At 60.1% G+C, this 19,236-nt stretch overlaps 1 long non-coding RNA gene across 1 annotated transcript; it reads right to left on the bottom strand.

The window, feature by feature from the left end:
- Nucleotides 1-15,897: 15,897 nt before the first annotated feature.
- LOC142823210 (uncharacterized) lies at nucleotides 15,898-18,044 on the bottom strand. Its single transcript, XR_012898504.1, has 3 exons — nucleotides 17,956-18,044; nucleotides 17,272-17,514; nucleotides 15,898-16,348 (listed from the first exon to the last, which is right to left on the bottom strand). It is a non-coding gene; the product is annotated as an uncharacterized LOC142823210 (long non-coding RNA).
- Nucleotides 18,045-19,236: the final 1,192 nt, after the last annotated feature.

Raw genomic sequence — 19,236 nt, 5'->3', positions numbered from 1 at the left:
TGTTGTTTTAATTGCTTAGTACTAAATATACATGTAGCGCCCCTCTCCACCTGGTTACCTTCTTTAAGGCCAATCTCCTTACAGGTTTTGATGGAGAGGTCTGGGTTCTTCTGCATCCCGCCACCCACTCAACTTTATTTTTTCCGATGGATTTATTTGGTGGTGCCTCCACCCCCCTCACTCCTTCCTGGCAGGGTCACCAGGGCAGCTTGGGAGAAAAATTCTAACCCAGGGGAATCCCCACGTATTTGCCAGATAGTTGGAGACTCCCAGAAAATAACACAAACACATACACTATAATAAACACAGTTATATTAAACAGGAGACAAATAGAACAGGGTAAAACACTATTTTTAAGTTCACCGGTGCCCTACAACTGTAAGGTCAGTGTCCCTTTGGTACGTGCACTTTGTTGGGGCCCTTGATGACTTTTGACCACAAAATTCTTCTCTGCAGTGGTTTAGCAGTGGGGCTGACTGGGTCCAGTACAGCCCAAAGGACTCACAAGCGGGAGAAGGTGGTAAATCCCCCACAGGTTTAATATGCAGCAGGTAATAAAATCCCCAAACAAATTCCCTGACTTACTAACTAAAAGATGCTGCACTCGCACACTCCATGGATGAGGCTCAGGTTCAGAGATGACTCCGTCACTGCAGAGGGGCTGGTCTCTTCTGGCAGGGATCCTCCTCAGGCAGGAATCAGGCTGCTTCAATCCCGGAATTTCCCCTCATCACAAAGGGGTTCAGGCCACACAACTGCACCAAAATTCAAACTATAATCTCCTAGCCCAGCATTCAGACACACACACAGCAGGCAGCAGCCCCGAACCAGCAGACAGGGCAGAGCTGACCATGGTGGCTGGTCTCACCCAGGGAGCGGGAGAGCCAGCTCTGCCTCGCTGGGGAAGCCTCCCAGCAAACTCCACAAACTGGGAATCAACAGTGGAGACATAACACCCAGCCTAGGGATCCTGCCTTCCGGTCCCTAGAGGCTAGTTCTCAGGGGGAACCCTGCATGCAGGCCTGGGGTTCACTAGCTCCCACACAGCCAGCTTCCCCTTCCCTGGCTGGCTCCAGACTCTCCAACCAATGGCTCCTCCTTCCCCTCCTGAACTCCCCGGGAGGGGCATCTCACTCCCTATGGGTTCCCGGGCAGACTCTGTCCCTGGTAGGGAGGGGGAGCCAAGGCAAACTCCCTGCGCCTGTCCCTGAGCTGCCAGCAGACAGAGCCCCAGGAATCCAGGTCATCTCCTTGGGGTTCCATCCACATACATAGAGAGCTTTTCAAACTGCTCCTGAACTGAGCGCAGTAAAACTCGTTACAGGGATGTCTGAGATACTGAGGAAGACTCTTTTGCTCTGGGAATAATGAACCAAATGCCTTGTGTGACATGGCTTGATCAACCGGAGCACAGCGCCCCCTAGTGACACCTGTTGGCTGCTCTGCACTGGCAGCTGGAGGCTGCGCCATGACACCGCTGCACCAAACATGGCCACAACCCCTGCTGTGCCAGGGGGACGTGGTGGCCGGCGTCCCAGTCTCTCCCCCTGGTGCCCATTGGGGAGACACCTACCCAGCCCTCACCTCTGCCTGTCCCCAGCCCCGCTGTTAGTTCTGTCCCTGCCCTTAAGGGCCTGTCTGCTCCCTGGGGCTGAAGTAGGTTCCTTCCACCTCCCTTGTCCGGATCTGTGAGGGGAGGGGGGAGGTTTCAGGATAATAGAGAGGAGGAGCCAAGGGCTGGGTACAGGGGAGTCCTCCAGGGTCACAGACACGGGGGGGGGGGTATGTCTACACTACAAAGTTAGTTCGAACTAACATCCGTTAGTTCGAACTAACTTTCATAGGCGCTACACTAGCGCTCCGTTAGTTTGAATTTAATTCGAACTAACAGAGCGCTTAGTTCGAACTAGGTAATCCTCATTCCATGAGGATTAAGCCTAGTTCGAATTTACTAGTTCGAATTAAGGGCTGTGTAGACCCTTAATTCGAACTAGTGGGAGGCTAGCCCTCCCCAGGTTTCCCTGGTGGCCACTCTGGCCAACACCAGGGAAACTCTACTGCCTCCCTCCCGGCCCCGGACCCCTTAAAGGGGCACAGGCTGGCTACAGTACCCGTGCCAGGTGCAAGCCTGCCAGCACCCAGCCAGCAGACCCTGCACCTGGCATGGCTCGAGCTACCCACCCGATGCCCCCCAGCCCTCCCCCTCTTCCCGGGACCAGGCTGGCGGCTCCCGGGAGCTTGCCCTGGACCGCAAGAGGCGGGCACCCACCTGGGCTAGTGCGGACATCGTGGACCTCGTCCACGATCTCCGCACTAGGCACAGGAAAGTGGCCGGCTTGGGAAGGATAGCTGCCAGCCTGGCCACCCAGGAGCAGGTGTGCATGAAAATCAAGGGGGTCCACTGAGACCCCCAACCCTGAGCCCTGAGCTTACAATGGTCGTCCTCGGTCAGACCAAAGGTCCATCTAGCCCAGTAGCCTGTCTGCCGACAGCGGCCAACCCTAGGGACCCTGGAGGGGATGGACCGAAGACAGTGACCAAGCCATTTGTCTCCTGCCATCCATCTCCAGCCTTCCACAAACTTTGGGCAGGGACACCACTCCTACCCCCTGGCTAATACCACTCCATGGACCCAACCTCCATGACTTGATCTCACTTCCCTTTAAACTCTGTTCTAGTTCTAGCCTTCATAGCCTCCTGCAGCAAGGAGTTCCACAGGTTGACTATTTGCTTTGTGAAGAACAACTGTCTCTTACTAGTTTGAAGCCTGCTACCCATTCATTTCCTTTGGTGTCCTCTAGTCCTTCTTTATGGGAACTAATGAAGAACTTTTCTGTATGCACCCTCTCCACCCAACTCCTGCTTTTATAGACCTCTATCCTGTCCCCCTCCATCTCCCCTTTTCTAAGCTGAAAAGTCCCAGGGTACGTCTACACTACAGCGCTAGTTCGAACTAACTTAGTTCGAATTAGTTAATTCGAACTAAGCTAGTTCGAACTAACGCATCTAGAACTAAAAACTAGTTCGAACTAGCGTTTTGCTAGTTCGAACTAGTAAGTCCACATTGAGTGGACTCTGAACAGGGCTTAATGATGGCCGGAAGCAGTGCCGGCAGGGCATAAAAGGAGGACTTAGAGCGTGGAGATACTGTCTCAGGCTAGCCGAGGGCTGCGCTTAAAGGGTCCCGACCCCCACCCCGGACACACAGTTCTAAGGGGTGCCCCGCTTGCAAAGAAGTTCTGGCTTGGAGTGCCCGGAGTGCCCACACTGGGCACATCACACCACTCGGCCATCAGCCCGGCTGCACTTGCCGCAGGCTGCCATCTGGGGAGAGGGAGTAATTGGGGGGCTGCAGGAGAGCTTCCACCCCCAGAAGCCTGCAGAGCCAGCCCAGTCCTCCCCATCGGGGGCTCGTGCCCCATTCCTCCCTCACCTTCTTCCACTTGCCCTTCCCTAGCCCCCCTTCTTATTGATGTACAAAATAAAGCTAATGTTTCTTCCAACATTGACTCTGTCTTTATTGAAAAAAACTGGGGGAGACTGGGAAAAGGAGGTGGGAGAGGGGAAGAGAAAGGCTGGGAGAGGGGAGGGCAACTAACATGATCAGGGGTTGGGAACAGGTCCCAGATGAAGAGAGGCTACAGAGACTGGGACTGTTCAGCTTAGAAAAGAGGAGACGGAGGGGGGACAGGATAGAGGTCTCTAAAAGCAGGGGTTGGGTGGAGAGGGTGCATTCAGAAAAGTTCTTCCTGAGTTCCCATAAAGAAGGACTAGAGGACACCAAAGGAAAGGAATGGGTAGCAGGCTTGAAACTAGTAAGAGAAAGTTGTTGTTCTTGACAAAGCAAATAGTTAACCTGTGGAACTCCTTGCTGCAGGAGGCTGTGAAGGCTAGAACTAGAACAGAGTTTAAAGGGAAGTGAGATCAAGTGATGGAGGTTGGGTCCATGGAGTCCTATTAGCCAGAGGGTAGGAGTGGTGTCCCTGCCCAAAGTTTGTGGAAGGCTGGAGAGGGATGGCACGAGACAAATGGCTTGGTCATTGTCTTCGGTCCATCCCCTCCAGGGTCCCTAGGGTTGGCCGCTGTTGGCAGAGAGGCTACTGGGCTAGATGGACCTTTGGTCTGACCCAGGACGGCCATTGTAAGCTCAGGGCTCAGGGTCGGGGGTCTCAGTGGACCCCCTTGATTTTCATGCACACCTGCTCCTGGGTGGCCAGGCTGGCAGCTCTCCTGCCCTAGACGGCCACTTTCCTGTGCCTAGTGCGGAGATCGTGGACGAGGTCCACGATGTCCGCACTAGCCCAGGAAGGTGCCCGCCTCTTGCGGTCCAGGGCAAGCTCCCGGGAGCCGCCAGCCTGGTCCCGGCAAGAGGGGGTGGGCTGGGAGGCATCGGGTGGGTGGCTCTGTGCCGTGCCAGGTGCAGGGTCTGCTAGCTGGGTGCTGGCAGGCTTGCACCTGGCACGGGCACCGTAGCCAGCCCGTGCCCCTTTAAGGGGTCCGGGGCCGGGAGGGGGGCATAGAGTTTCCCTGGTGTTGGCCAGAGTGGCCACCAGGGAAACCTGGGGAGGGCTAGCCTCCCACTAGTTCGAACTAAAGGGCTACACAGCCCTTAGTTCGAACTAGCTAGTTCGAACTAGGCGTTAGTCCTCGTAAAATGAGGTTTTCCTAGTTCGAACTAAGCGCTCCGCTAGTTCGATTCAAATTCGAACTAGCGGAGCGCTAGTGTAGCGCATAGGAAAGTTAGTTCGAACTAACGTCCGTTAGTTCGAACTAACTTTCTAGTGTAGACATACCCCCAGTCTCTTTAGCCTCTCTTCATATGGGACCTGTTCCCAACCCCTGATCATTTTAGTTGCCCTCCCCTCTCCCAGCCTCTCTCTTCCCCTCTCCCACCTCCTTTTCCCAGTCCCCCCCAGTTTTGTTCAATAAAGACAGATTCCATTTTTGAACACAATTGTCCTTTATTTTGTACATCAAGAAAAGGGGCTAGGGAAGGGTAAGTGGAGGGAGGTGAGGGAGGAATGGGGTACGAGCCCCCGATGGGGAGGACTGGGCTGGCTCTGCGGGCTTCTGGGAGTGGAAGCTCTCCTGCAGCCCCCCAATTGCCCCCTCTCTCGCCAGATGGCAGCCTGCGGCAAGTGCAGCCGGGCTGATGGCCGAGTGCTGTGATGTGCCAAGTGTGGGCACTCCAGGCACTCCAAGCCAGGACTGCTTTGCAAGCGGGGCACCCCTGAGAACTGTCTGTCCGGGGTGGGGGTCGGGTCCCTTTAAGCGAAGCCCTCGGCTAGCCTGAGACAGCAGCTCCACGCTCTAAGTCCTCATCTGATGCCCTGCCGGCACTGCTTCCGGCCATCCTTAAGCCCGGTTCAGGGTCCACTTAATGAGGACATGCTAGTTCGAATTAGCAAAACGCTAATTCGAACTAGTTTTTAGTTCTAGTCGCGTTAGTTCAAATTAGCTTAGTTCGAATTAACTAATTCGAACTAAGTTAGGTCGAATTAGCGCTGTAGTGTAGACATACCCGGGGTGTGAGGCCAGAGGCTGGTGTCAGGGGGACAGTCGGAGCTCGGTTCCCCCCAACACCCAGATCAATGGTCAGATTCTCTCCCCAGGGAGGGAGCCCGGCGGGAAAGTGAAGATCAGGACCTCGGTAGCAGCATCGATAAATGTCACCTGCCCCCGGTCACAGTCCAGACAAACCCGGATCCTGTGGGGGGGGGGGTGTTCAGGGGCAGGGGGGTGTGAGGGTCAGTGAGAGCCTGGAATTGATCCCGCCACCACCGCACAGCCCAGACCTCCCTCTGGGGGCTCAGGCTGATCCATCCCTTCCTGCTCGCAGACTCTCTGGACACCCCCACAGCCCATTGGCCATCCCCCACCTCCACCTCCCAGTAATGTCTCCCCAAGGTGAAGCCCTCTCGGCCCAGCACACAGGGGCTAGTGTCAAATCTCGCCGGGGTGTCAGCCACTGGCTGCCATGTGTCTGCCCATCTCACACGTTTTCCATCCTCAGACGGGACGAGCCAGGGATGCACCATATCTGGATCCAGAGTCACGTTGGCTGTGGGGGGCGGGGGGAGAATCAGAGCGTGAGGGGCAAAGCTCAGCCCTGGGGGGTCGATGGCATCAGGGACAGAATCTGCCCCAGCTGGGCAGTGACTCAGGGACTCTCCTGCCTCCAGGGGCGCCCGGCTCTTAATGGGGAGCAGCCCTGAGGTCTCGGCCTTTGCTCCTGAGGTTCATCCCACTGGCCAGTGACAGAGCGAAGAGATTTACTGCCCCCGATCTGAGACTGTCTTCCCCTCAGGCGCCATCTGTCCCTGGGTGGGGATTAGTGGCCAGGGGCAGACTGGCAATCAAAATAGGCCCAGGAAATAGGCCCGGGGGAGGAGAAGAGAGGGTGGAGGTTGGGGGCGGGGGCACACAGGTGGGGGGGGACAGCCAGGCAAGGGGGGGTTCACAGGCAGGGGCATTGCAAGGGAGAGAACACAGGCGGGGGTGGCTGGCCGCGGGAGGGGGGGCCACGGGCAGGGAAAGGGAGAGTTGCGGGGGAGCACACGGGAGGGGTTGTGGCCGGCTGGAGGGGGCTCACGGGCCAGGGTGTAGTAAAAACTAAGTGTGCTTCTTCCCCTCCATTGCTTAAGCTCGAAACAGCTCGTATCATTTAGCTGATTGCGCATGTCTTAGATGCTGCTAAACTTTCTGCCAGGGAAATGAGTAAACTTGCAGTGACCAATCACGTTGCGACACGCTGACCAGAAGGAATGTGAAATCTATAAAAGTTTCAGCTCAGGCGATGCTCAAGGTCGACCTTGCTTTGAGCACTGAGCTCCTCGGCCAAACTTGTTTGCAAACAATAAAATAGAGTTGGACCCAGCCTGAAAGTGTGACTCTCTTCTTGAAGCAAATTGAACTAGCCCCCAGGGGACGAAACTAGCAATTTATGCAACAGGTGTCCCCTTTGGGCCCCGCTCCCAGGTAGAATCGGCAGCCACAAGGGCTGGGTCAGTGTCTGGGGGTTCCCCTGCTGCTGGGCCCCAGGACAGGCCTCCCTCCCCAGCCACAGCAGGGCCAGTCCCGGGCTGGGTTGGAGCAGGGGAAGGGACACACCACAGGTGTGAGAAGACCGACCATGGCTGGGTTCAAGCTAGGTAGAGGGGTCTGCCCGGGTAGGTCTGGGCCTGGGGGTTCGGGCTGGGAAGGGGTGACCGGGCCATGGAAGATCCCAGATACAGCAGGATTGGGACCGGGGTGAGGGAAGTGGCATGTCCAGGCACCCACAGGTCCAGGTGTATTGGCTGCAGCTGGGTTCAGGCTGGGAGCCCCCAAGCCCTTCCTCTCTCCTCTCGCTCTGCCCAGCCAGGGGAGGGAGGAGACGCTCCCCGTGGAGCCAGAGTCCAGCCAACCCCCGAGGGTCACTAGCTGAGCACCCGCTACAGCCCTTGCTCTGCCGGCCGGGCTATGGAAGGACCTGTGGGGGCTGCCACTGAGCAGACAGCTCAGTTCCCTTCCTGGTCGAAGGTCTTGTCTGTGGCTCCCTAGTCCTGAGGACACGAGACTCAGGATAGGAGAGATGCATTCACCTCCACAGTGAGTCATGTCCAGCCTTCCCCTTCCTCAACCAAGCCGTGTTGCAGTGCCCAGGGAAAGTGAGGCACACACACACACACTGTGGGTATGTCTACACTACCCCGCTAATTCGAACTAGCAGGGGTAATGTAGTCATCCGCACTTGCAAATGAACCCCGGGATTTGAATTTCCCGGGCTTCATTTGCATGAAGCCGGCCGGCACCATTTTTAAATGCTAGTTCGAACCCCGTGCCGTGCGGCTACACGCGGCATGGAGTAGCTAGTTCGGATTAGGCTTCCTAATCCGAACTAGCTGTACGCCTCGTTCCAGATACAGAGTTAATCGGGAGAAACCTTCACCCCTGTGAATCTTCACCCCGACCTATGTTTCGGGGGCAGCTGGACCAGCCGACGTGGATTCTGGTGCTTCCTTTGAACATCCCCCCCGGGAGCAGGTCTGGGCTGTTGTGTTCACTAGTCTGATGATGATGATGATGATGGAGGAGGAAATGTTGCCGTTCAGCTGAGTGTGAGCAAAAGCAACACACACGCCCAGGAGAAACCACGTCCTAGTTCCAGTGCCCAGTGCACCCCTCACATCCCTCTTCTAGCCTCTAGGCCTGGTGCTCCTGGGAACCTCACCTGGGACCCCCCTCTCTGCCCCGGTGCAGAGTCCTAGAATCACTGGGCTGGAAGGGCCCTGAGGAGTCAGCTCGTCCTGTTCCTGCTCAGAGCAGGGCCCAGCCCAACTCACTCATCCCAGCCAGGCCTGTGTCAGGTCTGGCCTTAAAATCCTCTCAGGACAGAGATTCCCCCCCTTCCCCAGGCCTCCCGCTCCAGCGTTTCCCCAGCCTCAGTGAAATCGTTTCCCCTAATACCCACCCCAGAGCTCCCCAGCTGCAACTCGAGACAGTCGCTCCTTGGGATCCCCTCTGGCCATGGACAGACCCTCTTAGGCCTCTGCCTGGCCTGCATCCTCTGCCTTACCCACCCCCAGCACAACCGGCTGTGAGCCCCAGGCCGGACCTTCCTCCTCAGCCCTCGCTCTGGTCACACAACAAATGGCCTGGTAGCACTTTACAGACCAATAAAACATGCAGGTGGGATCATGAGCTTTGGCGGGCTCAGCCCCCTGCTTCAGATGACCGGGGGCTGGGGGGGCATCAACCCTGCTCTGAGAATCAGCCCCCCCGTCCTGCTGGGCCTGCCCCCCGAGGGAGCGGAGTAGAAAAGCCTCTGGAGCCGCTCAGGCCGGGCCGACTGCAGGAGGAGGATGCGCAGGGAGCTCCGGGCCCAGGGGAGCCGAGGGGGCAGGAGCCTCCAGCAGCAGCCGTGGCCAGGGAGGCCCTCGGACGGGCCGTGCCCACAGGCCGCGTGAGGGGAGAGACGCCAGGGCTGCTAGGAAGGGGCCCAGGGTGGGGATTGTTCCTGGGGGCTCAGCGTGTGGCGGTCGGAGTCCCTGCTCCTCGGCCAGCAGGGCCCAGGGCTTGGGCCCAGGGACACGGGGGCTCAGGCGACGGGGCGGGAATGGGAGCGTTTGTGCTGCCAGCTCCCATCGGCGGCCCTTGGACTGACATGGGTGGGAGGAATTGGACCGGCTGCCCCGCGCTCCGCAGAGGGAAACGGGGGCTCCCCAGTGCTGAGCTGCTCCAGACAATTCTTTCCCCGCCGTGTGGCTGGGGGCTCCGGCCAGAACACGCCTGCTCTGACTGACCCCGTGTTGGGGGGGGGAGGGCTTGTCAAGGGGTCAGATGTGCAGAGCCCGTAGGGGTTGGGTGGATGCGGCTGCCCCCCTCTGCAGAGACCAAGTCGTGCAATGGGGGATTCTCCATCCCTTGCCATCACTGAGCCGTGACGTGAGGGCGTCAGTAACAGCCAGGGCAAGTGGGGCTGGGAGGCAAGTGGGGCTGGGGCCGGAGGGGTGGGGGAGGTTTTGAGGCCTGCAAGGTGCAGGGGGTCAGACCAGATGCTCATGATGGTTCCTTCGGCCGTTCAAGTCTGAGCCCATGAGACCGGCCTTTGGGCTGCTCTGGGACTCCTGACCCCAGCTGTGACCCACAGCCCCTGCTCTGACTCCTAGGCATGACTGCTCCAGCCAGGAGTCTGGGAGGGCTTTGCCTGGGGAGGGGGCTGTGCCTGTGGGCTGCATCCCAGTGAGGGGCTCTGCTGGCACCGCTCTGTCCCCACAGGCCCTGGGGTGTAGCCGCCCCCTCGGCTGTCATGGGAAAAGTGTTTCAAGTCCTCCAGTTTGCAGGGAATGGCTGAGACCCACCCGCGCGTGCGCTTAAGGCCCAGAAATCAAAGCTCATACAATCCATTATTGGTTGATTTCTCTTCAATCTTTTTATTTTAAACCAGTCTCACAATTTTTTTACTTGGCTCTTGCTGTTGCTACCCCTGAGGTGGGTGGAGATTTTGGCGTTGAAGGAGCATCTCTCGGACACCACGAATCACTTCTCCTCTTCCCGGCAATGCAGGAGAAGGCAGCAGGGACTCCAGAGTCAGCGGGAGGCTGGATACGTCTGGGCTGGCCCCAGTGGCCGGCAGACACAGAGTTTGGGGCCTGGCTGAGCAGCAGGTTTCTTTTCACACCCGTTTGTTCCCAGGAGTCTCTGGCCACTCCCTGCCATGGGTGCTGCCGTGTGAGCCCTGCCGTGGCCCTGGGCGTTCCTGGCCAGGCCCTCCCTTTGCTCCTCCACTCTCCATCCAGGCAGATCTCTGAGTTGGGGAAACCTCCCCTGAGAACCTGACGCCTCCTCCGTGGAAGTGGTGGGAAAGGGGCTGCCGGGAACTCCTGGCCGTGGTGGCCCTCGGGGTCATAGAGGAATCCCCTAGTGCAGCGTTTCTCCCCCTGGGGGTCCCTGCCCAGAAGGGGGCAGCAAGGCGAGGGCAGGAGGGTCGCTCACGGGGGCACCGGACGTTTGGGCTTTCCCAGCCGTGGCCTCGTGTTCAGTCCCCAGGTCCCCATCCCGACGGAGTTTGGAAATAAGAAGAAATGTCCCTGATCTCTCCTGGCCTCCCCAGCTGGGCGGCTGGAGGGGCAGCTGCTCTCTGCCCCCAACCTGGCCAGCAGCGGCGCAGACAGAAGGGCGGCAACGGCATCGCTGCCTCCACTTCTCCTGCGCTGCTGCTGCTGGCACTGACCCCACAGCTGGGATCCCGCTCGCTCTGGCCACCCAGCTTGGAAGGGAGCGATGCCCCCAGCAGGGGGCAGAGGGAAGGATGCAATGGCAGCCACTCCCCCTTCCTTCTGCGCTGCTGCTGGGAGCGGAGCTGCCCTCCGAGCTGGGCACCTCCCCTGTGGCCCCTGCTCTGTGGTCCCCAGCGGAGAAGGCAGCCCTGCCAGCAGCAGTGCGGAAGGAACGGTGGCAACAACATGCCAGGCCACCCTGCCTCTGCGCTGCTGCTGGGGCGGCGTTGACTTCTGAGCTGGGGGACCCGTCAGTGACCACCCCTCACTCGCTGCTTAGTGGGGCCCCCTCTGAACTGGGCCCCACAACAGCAGCCGCTGCTCTGCTGCCGCCCAGGTCCAAAGGCAGCGCCACCGCCTGCAGCGGCACAGAAGGAAGGGCTGAGATACCAGACCAGGCCTCCCTCCTCCTGTGCTGCTGCTGGCGGTGACTTTGCAGCTGGGAGTCCTGCCAGCATGGGCCACTCGCAGGCCACTCAGGGTGTGTCTAGACTACAGGGTTTTGTCGACAAAAGTGGACTTTTGTCGACACAATTATACCTGCGTCTACACTGCTGCTGAGTTCTGTTGACTCCGCTGTTTTGTCGACAGCTGTAAACCTCATTCTACGAGGAATAACGCCTTTTGTCGAGAGAGTTCTGTCGCCAGAAGGCGCTATTGCATCTCCACTGCCCTTTGCGTCTACACTGTCATGTTGACAAAGCGGCTTGCTCTGTCTACAGAACTGGACGTAGTCTAGATGCTCTTTGTTGACAGAAGCTTTGTCCACAGTATCTGTCGACAAAACTTCTGTGGACAAAAGCCTGTCGTCTAGATGTAGGGTCAGTGTGGCAGGCAGGGCTGCCACCAGCAGTGGCACGGAAGGGAGGGTGGCTCTGCTGGGTCAGGCGGCCTTGTGCACATGGTGCCTGCGCTCTCTAGCTGCCCAGCTGAGAAGTGAGAGGCACGGCCAGCAGCGGCACAGCAGGGAGGGTGGCGATATCAGACCAGCTTCCCTCCCTCCTGCGTTGCTGCTGGCGGTGGGGTTGCCATCCAGGTTGGGTACCTGACCCCTTATAACTTCCTCAGCCTCCCCATTAGTAGGCAGAGCCTCTGCCCGCAGCAGTGCAGAGGGAAGGGAGGCACCGCCACACCAGGCCGCCCTCCCTTCTGCGCTGCTGGTGGTGTTGGCGCTGCCTGCTCATGGGAAAAGGTGTGAAAAGGGGGTTCTCCAAGGAGCAGCGCCGCATGGACCTCGGGGTTGCCAGGGGTCTGAGTCCCCCACTGACTCCAGGCTCCATGCAGGTGCTTCCACTCAGAAATGCACAAGAGCCTCCAGGACCCTGAGCCTTTCAAAGCGGAAGGACCCTCGTAAAGCCGAGTCAGTGGAACTTCCTGCTGGCCCCGGGCTGCACACGGAGTTCCCGTTTTGAAGTGCACAGGAGGCCCTGCTGGGGCCCTTGTCCAGTTCAAAGTGCAGAAAGTGCCCATCGACTAGTCGAGTAGCCAATGGAAATTCCATCGACTCCTCAACTTGTCCATGAATCGTTATTTAACATCCTTACCCAGCAGCAGCGGCGCGGAAGGCAGGGAGGCAAAGCTGCAGCAGCCCACCTGCCTTCTGCACTGTTACCGGAGACAGCACAGACTGTCCAGCTGCCCGGCGGGAGTGGCGGCGCTGTTGTCAGCAATGGCAGAGAAGGACGAGGGGAGCACCGTCCAGGGCCGCCCTACGTTTTTGCTAGGGATGTCAGACAGGGAGTCACTGAACAATCATGTCACTGCATCAAACTGTAGCAATTCCACGATTATTCGATAGTCCCTGGGGCCTGAGTCAGCAATGAGGGGCTGCACCGGCATCCCACACAGCAGCCTCTGTGCGACGAGAGCTTGTGCCAGCCCCGGACAGAGGCTGCTCTGCAGCAGCCTCCTCTGGAGTGTGAGAGGCAGGAGCAGGCAGCTCCGCAGAACTGGTGCTCATGGAGAACTAGATTTTAAGTCAGCTCCCCTCGAGCAGCCCCCCATCCCCCTCGCCTCTATGTGAGACAGCAAGGGCGGAAAGGGGGCTCCATGGAGCTGGCCTGTGTGGAGAGCCGGCTTAGAAGATAGTTCCCTGAACATCTCATCTCATGTCTGCCCTGCCCCCACGCTGATAGAGAGGCAGCAGTGGAGGGGGATGGGTGAGACGTGGTTCCATAGGAGCTGATACCCATGGGGAGCTGTCTTAAAAGCTGCTTCCCGTGTGCACCAGCTCCTGCCTGACTCCCTCACCCTCCGTGTTGCTGCATCTCTATGAGAGGCAGCAGCCCATGGTGCGGGCCAGGCAGCTCCATGGTATCTGGTGCTCATGGGGAGGCAGCTTAATAGCAGGATCCCCACAGACACCAGCTCCCACCTTCCCCCCCTCTTGCTGCTTCTGTTCCTGAGGCAGCCGGGGGAGGGGTGTGTGGAGGCGACAGGATTAACCAATAAGCCCAGACGTATTGGTTAATCGTGTAGCCAGCTACACACGTTGACACCCCTAGTTTGTGCTGCTGCTGGTATCGGCGCTGCCCTCTGAGGTAGCCCCTGGCCAGTGGCACCCACTCTCTGGTCACCCGGTTTGGGAGGCAGGGCTGACACCCGCCGCGGTGCTGAAGGAAGTGCTGCAATCCCGCCCCTCCTGCACTTCCTGCTGCACCGCTCTTGGGAGCAGCACTGACGGCCGAGCGGGTGACCAGAGAGTCGTGGCTGCTCCTGGGGCTCCCAGCTCAGAAGACAGGGCCACCGCCAGCAGTGGTGCAGAAGTAGGAGTGACACAACACGGAGCCACCCTGCTTCTGTGCTGCTGCTGGCAGGGACGCCATCGTCTAAGCTGGGCCCCTGGCCAACAGCCACTGCTCTCCAGCCACCCGGCTCAGAAGGCAGCCCCACACCCTGCAGCACTGCCCCCTTCCCTCTGCGCTGCAGCTGGTGGTGGCGCTGACTTTTGAGCTGGGTGACCTGCCAGGGGCCGCTGCTCTGCAGCCACCCAGATGGAAAGGCAGCCCCCCCGCCAGCAGCAGTGCAGAAGGAAGGGTGGCAACACCGGACCAGGCCTCCCTTCCTCCTGTGCTGCTGCTGTCAATGGGGCTGCCCCCAAACCGGATGGCCAGACAGTAGCTGCTGCTCTCCAGCCACTCAGCTGGGAAAGCCGGGAGAAATCCGACAGTTTTTAATATTTCCAAACATCTGCCCAGAGGAAGATTTGAAGCCCGAAGACGAGGTCATGGCTGGGAAAACCCAGGCGGCCAGTGACCCTGCTCGCGAGCCCCCTCCCCTGGCCCTGGGACCCCCTTTTGGGTGGGGAGCCGCAGCTGGAGAAAGGCTGCACTAGGGGATTCCCCAATGACCCTGGAGACCAACAGGGCCAGGAGTTTCTGGCAGACCCTTTCCCACAACTTCCAGGGAATACGCCGGAACTAGGGCCCCATCGCGTCCCCCTGCAACCTCGCCCATTTCACAGCCAGACCGTGTCCACGCTGCTCCCTGGCACACTCCCGGGGGCTTGCCTGGGAAATTTCCTGGCTCTCTGACCGGCTGGGTCCTGGCCCAAACTAGGATTGTGTACAATGGGGGTGGGGGCGTCCCAAGAGTGCCAATTTCACTTCCCAGCAGCCTGTGGGGCAGAGCTAGAGCCGTTCCACCCTCACTTCTCCCTACCCCTCTGGGTGGCTCTGATCTGCCCCCTCCGATAGTGCCCGTGTTGGGGCAGGACAACTCCTGTCCCATCCCGGCCAGGTCAGGGAGCAGCTGGTGCCCCAGATCACTCACCACGTGGGGAGCTCAGACTCCCCTCGCCATTCCCCCATCCCCTCCTCTCCCCCGTTGCACGTCTCCTGGCTGTGAAATGGGTGGGGCCCTAGTCAGGTTCCCAGGGACCTTTACCCCCCACAGAGCAGGGGTGGGGAACCTTTGCTGGGTCGGGGCCACTGACCCACAGAAAAAACTATGGGGGGCTGCACACAAGTGAGAAACAGCCCCCCTCCCCTCCCCAGCGTGGGCCCCCAATGCAGGGGGGAGCCCCGACCTTCAGGGGCCGGATCCCCGCCAGCCGGGGCTGCATCCGGCCCCCGCGCCTGAGGTTCCCCACCCCCGCCGTAGGGCTCTGCACTGGATGGGAGTCTCCCTGGGAAGGGCCTGGCCAGGCCTCCGACGCCCAGGGCAGGGCTGCGAGGCGCCGCGGCTGCTGGGGCTTCTGTGCCCGGCGTCCTGGCTGAAGGGCACCGGCAGCCCGAGCTCGGGTCTGGGGGAAGCGGCGCGACGGGGAGGCCCCTTCGTCTGTTCTAGGTTCAGCAGGTCCCCGAGGTTCAGCAGGTCCCTCTCTGCCCTGGCCGGCCGGTTTCCTCCTCCGCTGCCCTGGTCCCGTGTGTGACCTCGCCTGGTCCTGGCTGCTGGGCGGGTTGTTTAGTCTTCAGTCTGCGCCGTGACACTCCCCGTCTCTGGGCTGGAATCGTCTCCGTCGGGTCGCTGGGTGCAGCCTGCACCTGGTTCCGAGGGGACGGCAGCTTCTCCCGCCACAAAGCCTGCAGGCTCCCAGCTTCCCTCTGGCAGAGCTTGCCTTAGGGCAGAGCGGCCTAGTGGGTGGAGTCTGTACTGGCCCCTTTTCTCAGGGCAGGTTGGCCCAATGGCCAGAGTCAGAACTTTGCCCCTTTTCTAAGGGCAGTGTGGCCCAATGGCCAGTGTCAGTACATTTCCCCTTTTCTAAGGGCAGTGTGGCCCAATGGCCAGTGTCAGTAATTGCCCCTTTTCTAAGGGCAGTGTGGCCCAATGGCCAGTGTCAGTAATTGCCCCTTTTCTAAGGGCAGTGTGGCCCAATGGCCAGCGTCAGTACATTGCCCCTTTTCTAAGGGCAGTGTGGCCCAATGGCCAGTGTCAGTACATTGCCCCTTTTCTAAGGGCAGTTTGGCCCAATGGCCAGAGTCAGAACTTTGCCCCTTTTCTCACGGCAGTGTGGCCCAATGGCCAGTGTCAGTAATTGCTCCTTTTCTAAGGGCAGTGTGGCCCAATGGCCAGCGTCAGTACATTTCCCCTTTTCTAAAGGCAATTTGGCCCAATGGCCAGTGTCAGTACCTTGCCCCTTTTCTAAGGGCAGTGTGGCCCAATGGCCAGTGTCAGTAATTGCCCCTTTTCTAAGGGCAGTGTGGCCCAATGGCCAGAGTCAGTACATTGCCCCTTTTCTAAGGGAAGTTTGGCCCAATGGCCAAGGTCAGTTTCTTGCCACTTTAGTCCAACCAGTGTGGCCCAATGGCCAGTGTCGGTACCTTGCCCCTTTAGTCAGGGCTGTGCAGCCCAATGGCTACAGTCCATAAGCTGGCCCTGACTCACTGGGCTGTGCAGGTCCCTGTCCAGGGACAGGAGATGGGGGAGGGGAGGTTCTATCCCCCGCGGGGGGGAGGGGCAGCTCCTCCTTCTCCCCTGGTGCCCGGTCCAGGGCCGGGTCGGGTCCATGGCTCCAGTCCCGGCGTGAGCAGGAAAAGCTCCGACTGATGCTCCTACTCCCGCTGGCAGCTCCTTCCCTGCAGGCAACACCGGCCCTGGAGCCAAGCTGGGGGTGGGGGAGCTGGTGCATCCCCGTGGCCGGGCTCCTCCTGTCCCAAGACAGCAAGGGCCTGTCATATGCGGGGCCCGGGACCCAGGGGGCAGTGGGGGCTTGGCCCTGGGCGGCGCCTCTCTACGGCCCCCAGGGCCAGACCCCTCTGGCCTATCACTGCAGGAGCTGCTACCGCCTCCCCCCCCCCCATGCCAGCTGTTCCCCCACAGCATCCGGCTGCCCCAGGGCTCCCATTCAGGGTCCCAGGTGTCCAGTGTCCGACCAGACAGTCCAGTTTTTGTGCCCTCTGCCCGTTGAGAACAGTCAGAACTCACCGGGCATGAGCAATGTCGGGACTTTCTGGTTTTCCGGCTGGGCGCCCGACGGAAGCCTGGTGGGGGGGGAGGGGCTGGGAGGGGGGCGCGATCGGCGCTGGGAGCCTCTGGTTGGAGTGACGCCTGGGGGGGAGGGGAAGCCCCGTCTGTGCTCCTGAGCGCTGGGCAAGCGCCTTGTGCAGCCGCAGCAGAACTCACTGGCACTGCGCCAGGACCGTGTGCGGAACAGGCAGCGCCCTGGGATCTGCACATGCCCGGCTACGTCCCGCTCCCCGCCGGCCGATTCGCTCCCCCAACCCTCCCGGCAGCCGGTTCTTCCCACTTCTCCTCCTGATCTTTCCCGGCCAGTCCCGCTGCACCTGCCAGCCTTGCTTCCAGCAGCCAGTTCTTCCCCCCTCCCCCCGATGTCCCCCGGCCAGCCCCGCTGCACCTAACCCACCCAGCCCTGATTCCCATCGACTGGTTCCCCCCCATCTCCCCCGTCCAGTCCCGCTGCCCCCGACCTGTTCCCCCCCCCCCCCCCGTCAGGCCTGCTTCCCACTGGCCACCCCAACCCCCCTCCCTCGCCCGGCCAGCCCTGCCTCCCTCCCGGCCCGGCCCCCCACCCTCATCTGAGATCAAGTGTGTCCGATATTTTTTTACTCACCTGGTAACCCTACTCCCATTGCAGGTGGGAGCCTGGGCGGGTCATTTCCACAGGGCCCCCGGCCTGGCATCTGCCGGTGTCTGCTCTAGCAGCCCATTGCCCAGCGGGGTCCCTCACCTCTGGCCCAGCAGCAGTGGGCAGAGGGGTCAGCCCCCTCCCTGGCCGGCCGGCCGATGTCCTTGGCTGGGCCCCCGAGGGACCGTCCCAGCTGGGTCCCAAGCTCCCTACTGGGGGTGTGCTGAGCTGGGATGGAAGGGAGGAGACGGGGCCCATCAGAGTCCTGCTCCCAACCCCCCTGGGCCAGGCGCCTTCCTCCTCACGACCCGTGCCCAGGCTGTGCCAACGAGCCCCCATCCCCATCCCCGGGGCTGGGCCCTGGTGCTCAGGGGAGCGAGTCGGATCCATGGGGCCTGGCTCTTGGGAAGGGCCTTGTCTCTCCAGGCTAGGTCAATGTGGATGGATCCCATAGTGGGGGAGGGGGGAGTTGTGAGGGGGGGGGGATGGGATTTGAGGTTCTTGTTACCAGAACCAGCCAGGCCCTGAGATCAACTTCCACTCCCAGCCCTGACCCTGGAGGGGGAAGGGCCCAACACAGCCCTGCCCAAGGGTCCCCAGTCTCCCCTTTCCCATCCCCCACCCCCAGTGCTAAAGGAAAACAGCCTCCCCCTGCTCGCCCATGCTCACCTCCCCGCTGTCTGCGCGCCCGTGTGGGGCTCTGCCCGCAGGTCCCCCCGCAGGGCCGGCCCGAGGCCAGACCCCGCCATGCAGAGCCTGCAAAGGAAGAGGAGCCGGGGTCACTGCTGGGAAACCTCCTCCCTCTCCATGGCCCCCTGCTCAGCCAATCAGCAGTGAGACTGGGAGAGGGGGCGGCCGAGAGGTCTCAGGCGATGTCCCAAGGGTTGGCCCAGGTCACCCCCGAGGGGTCGGTCTCAGAGCGATTCCAGCCCCGCCTCTTTGGGGGGCACCCACACAGCCAGAAAGGGCTGGGGGGGGGGGGTGTCTGAGGCTGCCCTGCCTTGCAGCTGATGTCAGAGGATCTCCATGAGCTCAGCCCCCCCGCCCCCCCAGCTCCTTCCCCCCCACAGGCCTTTGTGGCATCACCGTCCCCTCCCCCCACACGGCTGGTGTCCTGCCCCCAGCCAGCACCTTGGGACACTTGGACAATCAGAGCCCAGAGCTGTACAACCAACCACAGCCCAACCACTGCTCATGGGCACCGCCAGCAAGTGTGTGAGCAGCCCTGGCCCTTAGAGAGACTCGGGAACTGCCCAGAGATAGGTAGGTAGAGAAACAGCTTGATCACTCCCCCTCCTGCCGACACACACACACCTCCCCCGCAAGCCCTGCTGCTCTGGGTCTGATCCGTCTGGTCTGTGAATCACAGAACAGTAGAATGGGAAGGGACATTGAGAAGCCACCAAGTCCAGTTCCCTGCCCTGACGGCAGGACCCAGCTCCGTCTAGATCATCCCTGACAGGTGTCTGTGCAACCTGCTCTGAAATATCCCCAGTGATGGAGATTCCGCAACCTCCCCAGGCAATTTGTTCCAGTGTTTCACAGCACTGACAGGAAGTTTTCCCAACAGGCAGAAACATTTTCCAAATGTCCAACCTAAACCTCCCTTGCTGCAGTTTCAGCCCATTGCTCCTTGTCCTGTCCTCAGGCCAAGGGGAACAGTTTGTCTCCCTCCTCCTTGTGACACCCTTTTGGGTACGTGAAAACCGCTCTCATGTCCCCTCTCAGTCTTCTCCTTTCCAGACTAAACAAGCCCAGTTCTTTCACTCTCATGTTTTCTAAACTGTTCCACATTTTTGTTGCTCTTCTCCAGGCCTTCTCCAATTTCTCCAATTCATTCCTGAAACATGGTGCCCAGAACTGGAGACACGACTCCAAGTGAGGCCTAAGCAGCGCAGAGTAGAGAGGAAGAACGACTTCTCCTGTCTTGCTCACCACACTCCTGTTAGT

This window comes from Pelodiscus sinensis, chromosome 32 (assembly GCF_049634645.1).
Source record: "Pelodiscus sinensis isolate JC-2024 chromosome 32, ASM4963464v1, whole genome shotgun sequence".
Taxonomy (NCBI): Eukaryota; Metazoa; Chordata; order Testudines; family Trionychidae; genus Pelodiscus; species Pelodiscus sinensis.
The sequence above is the reverse complement of the archived record's forward strand: the minus strand, read 5'-3'. Positions and strand labels throughout refer to the sequence as shown.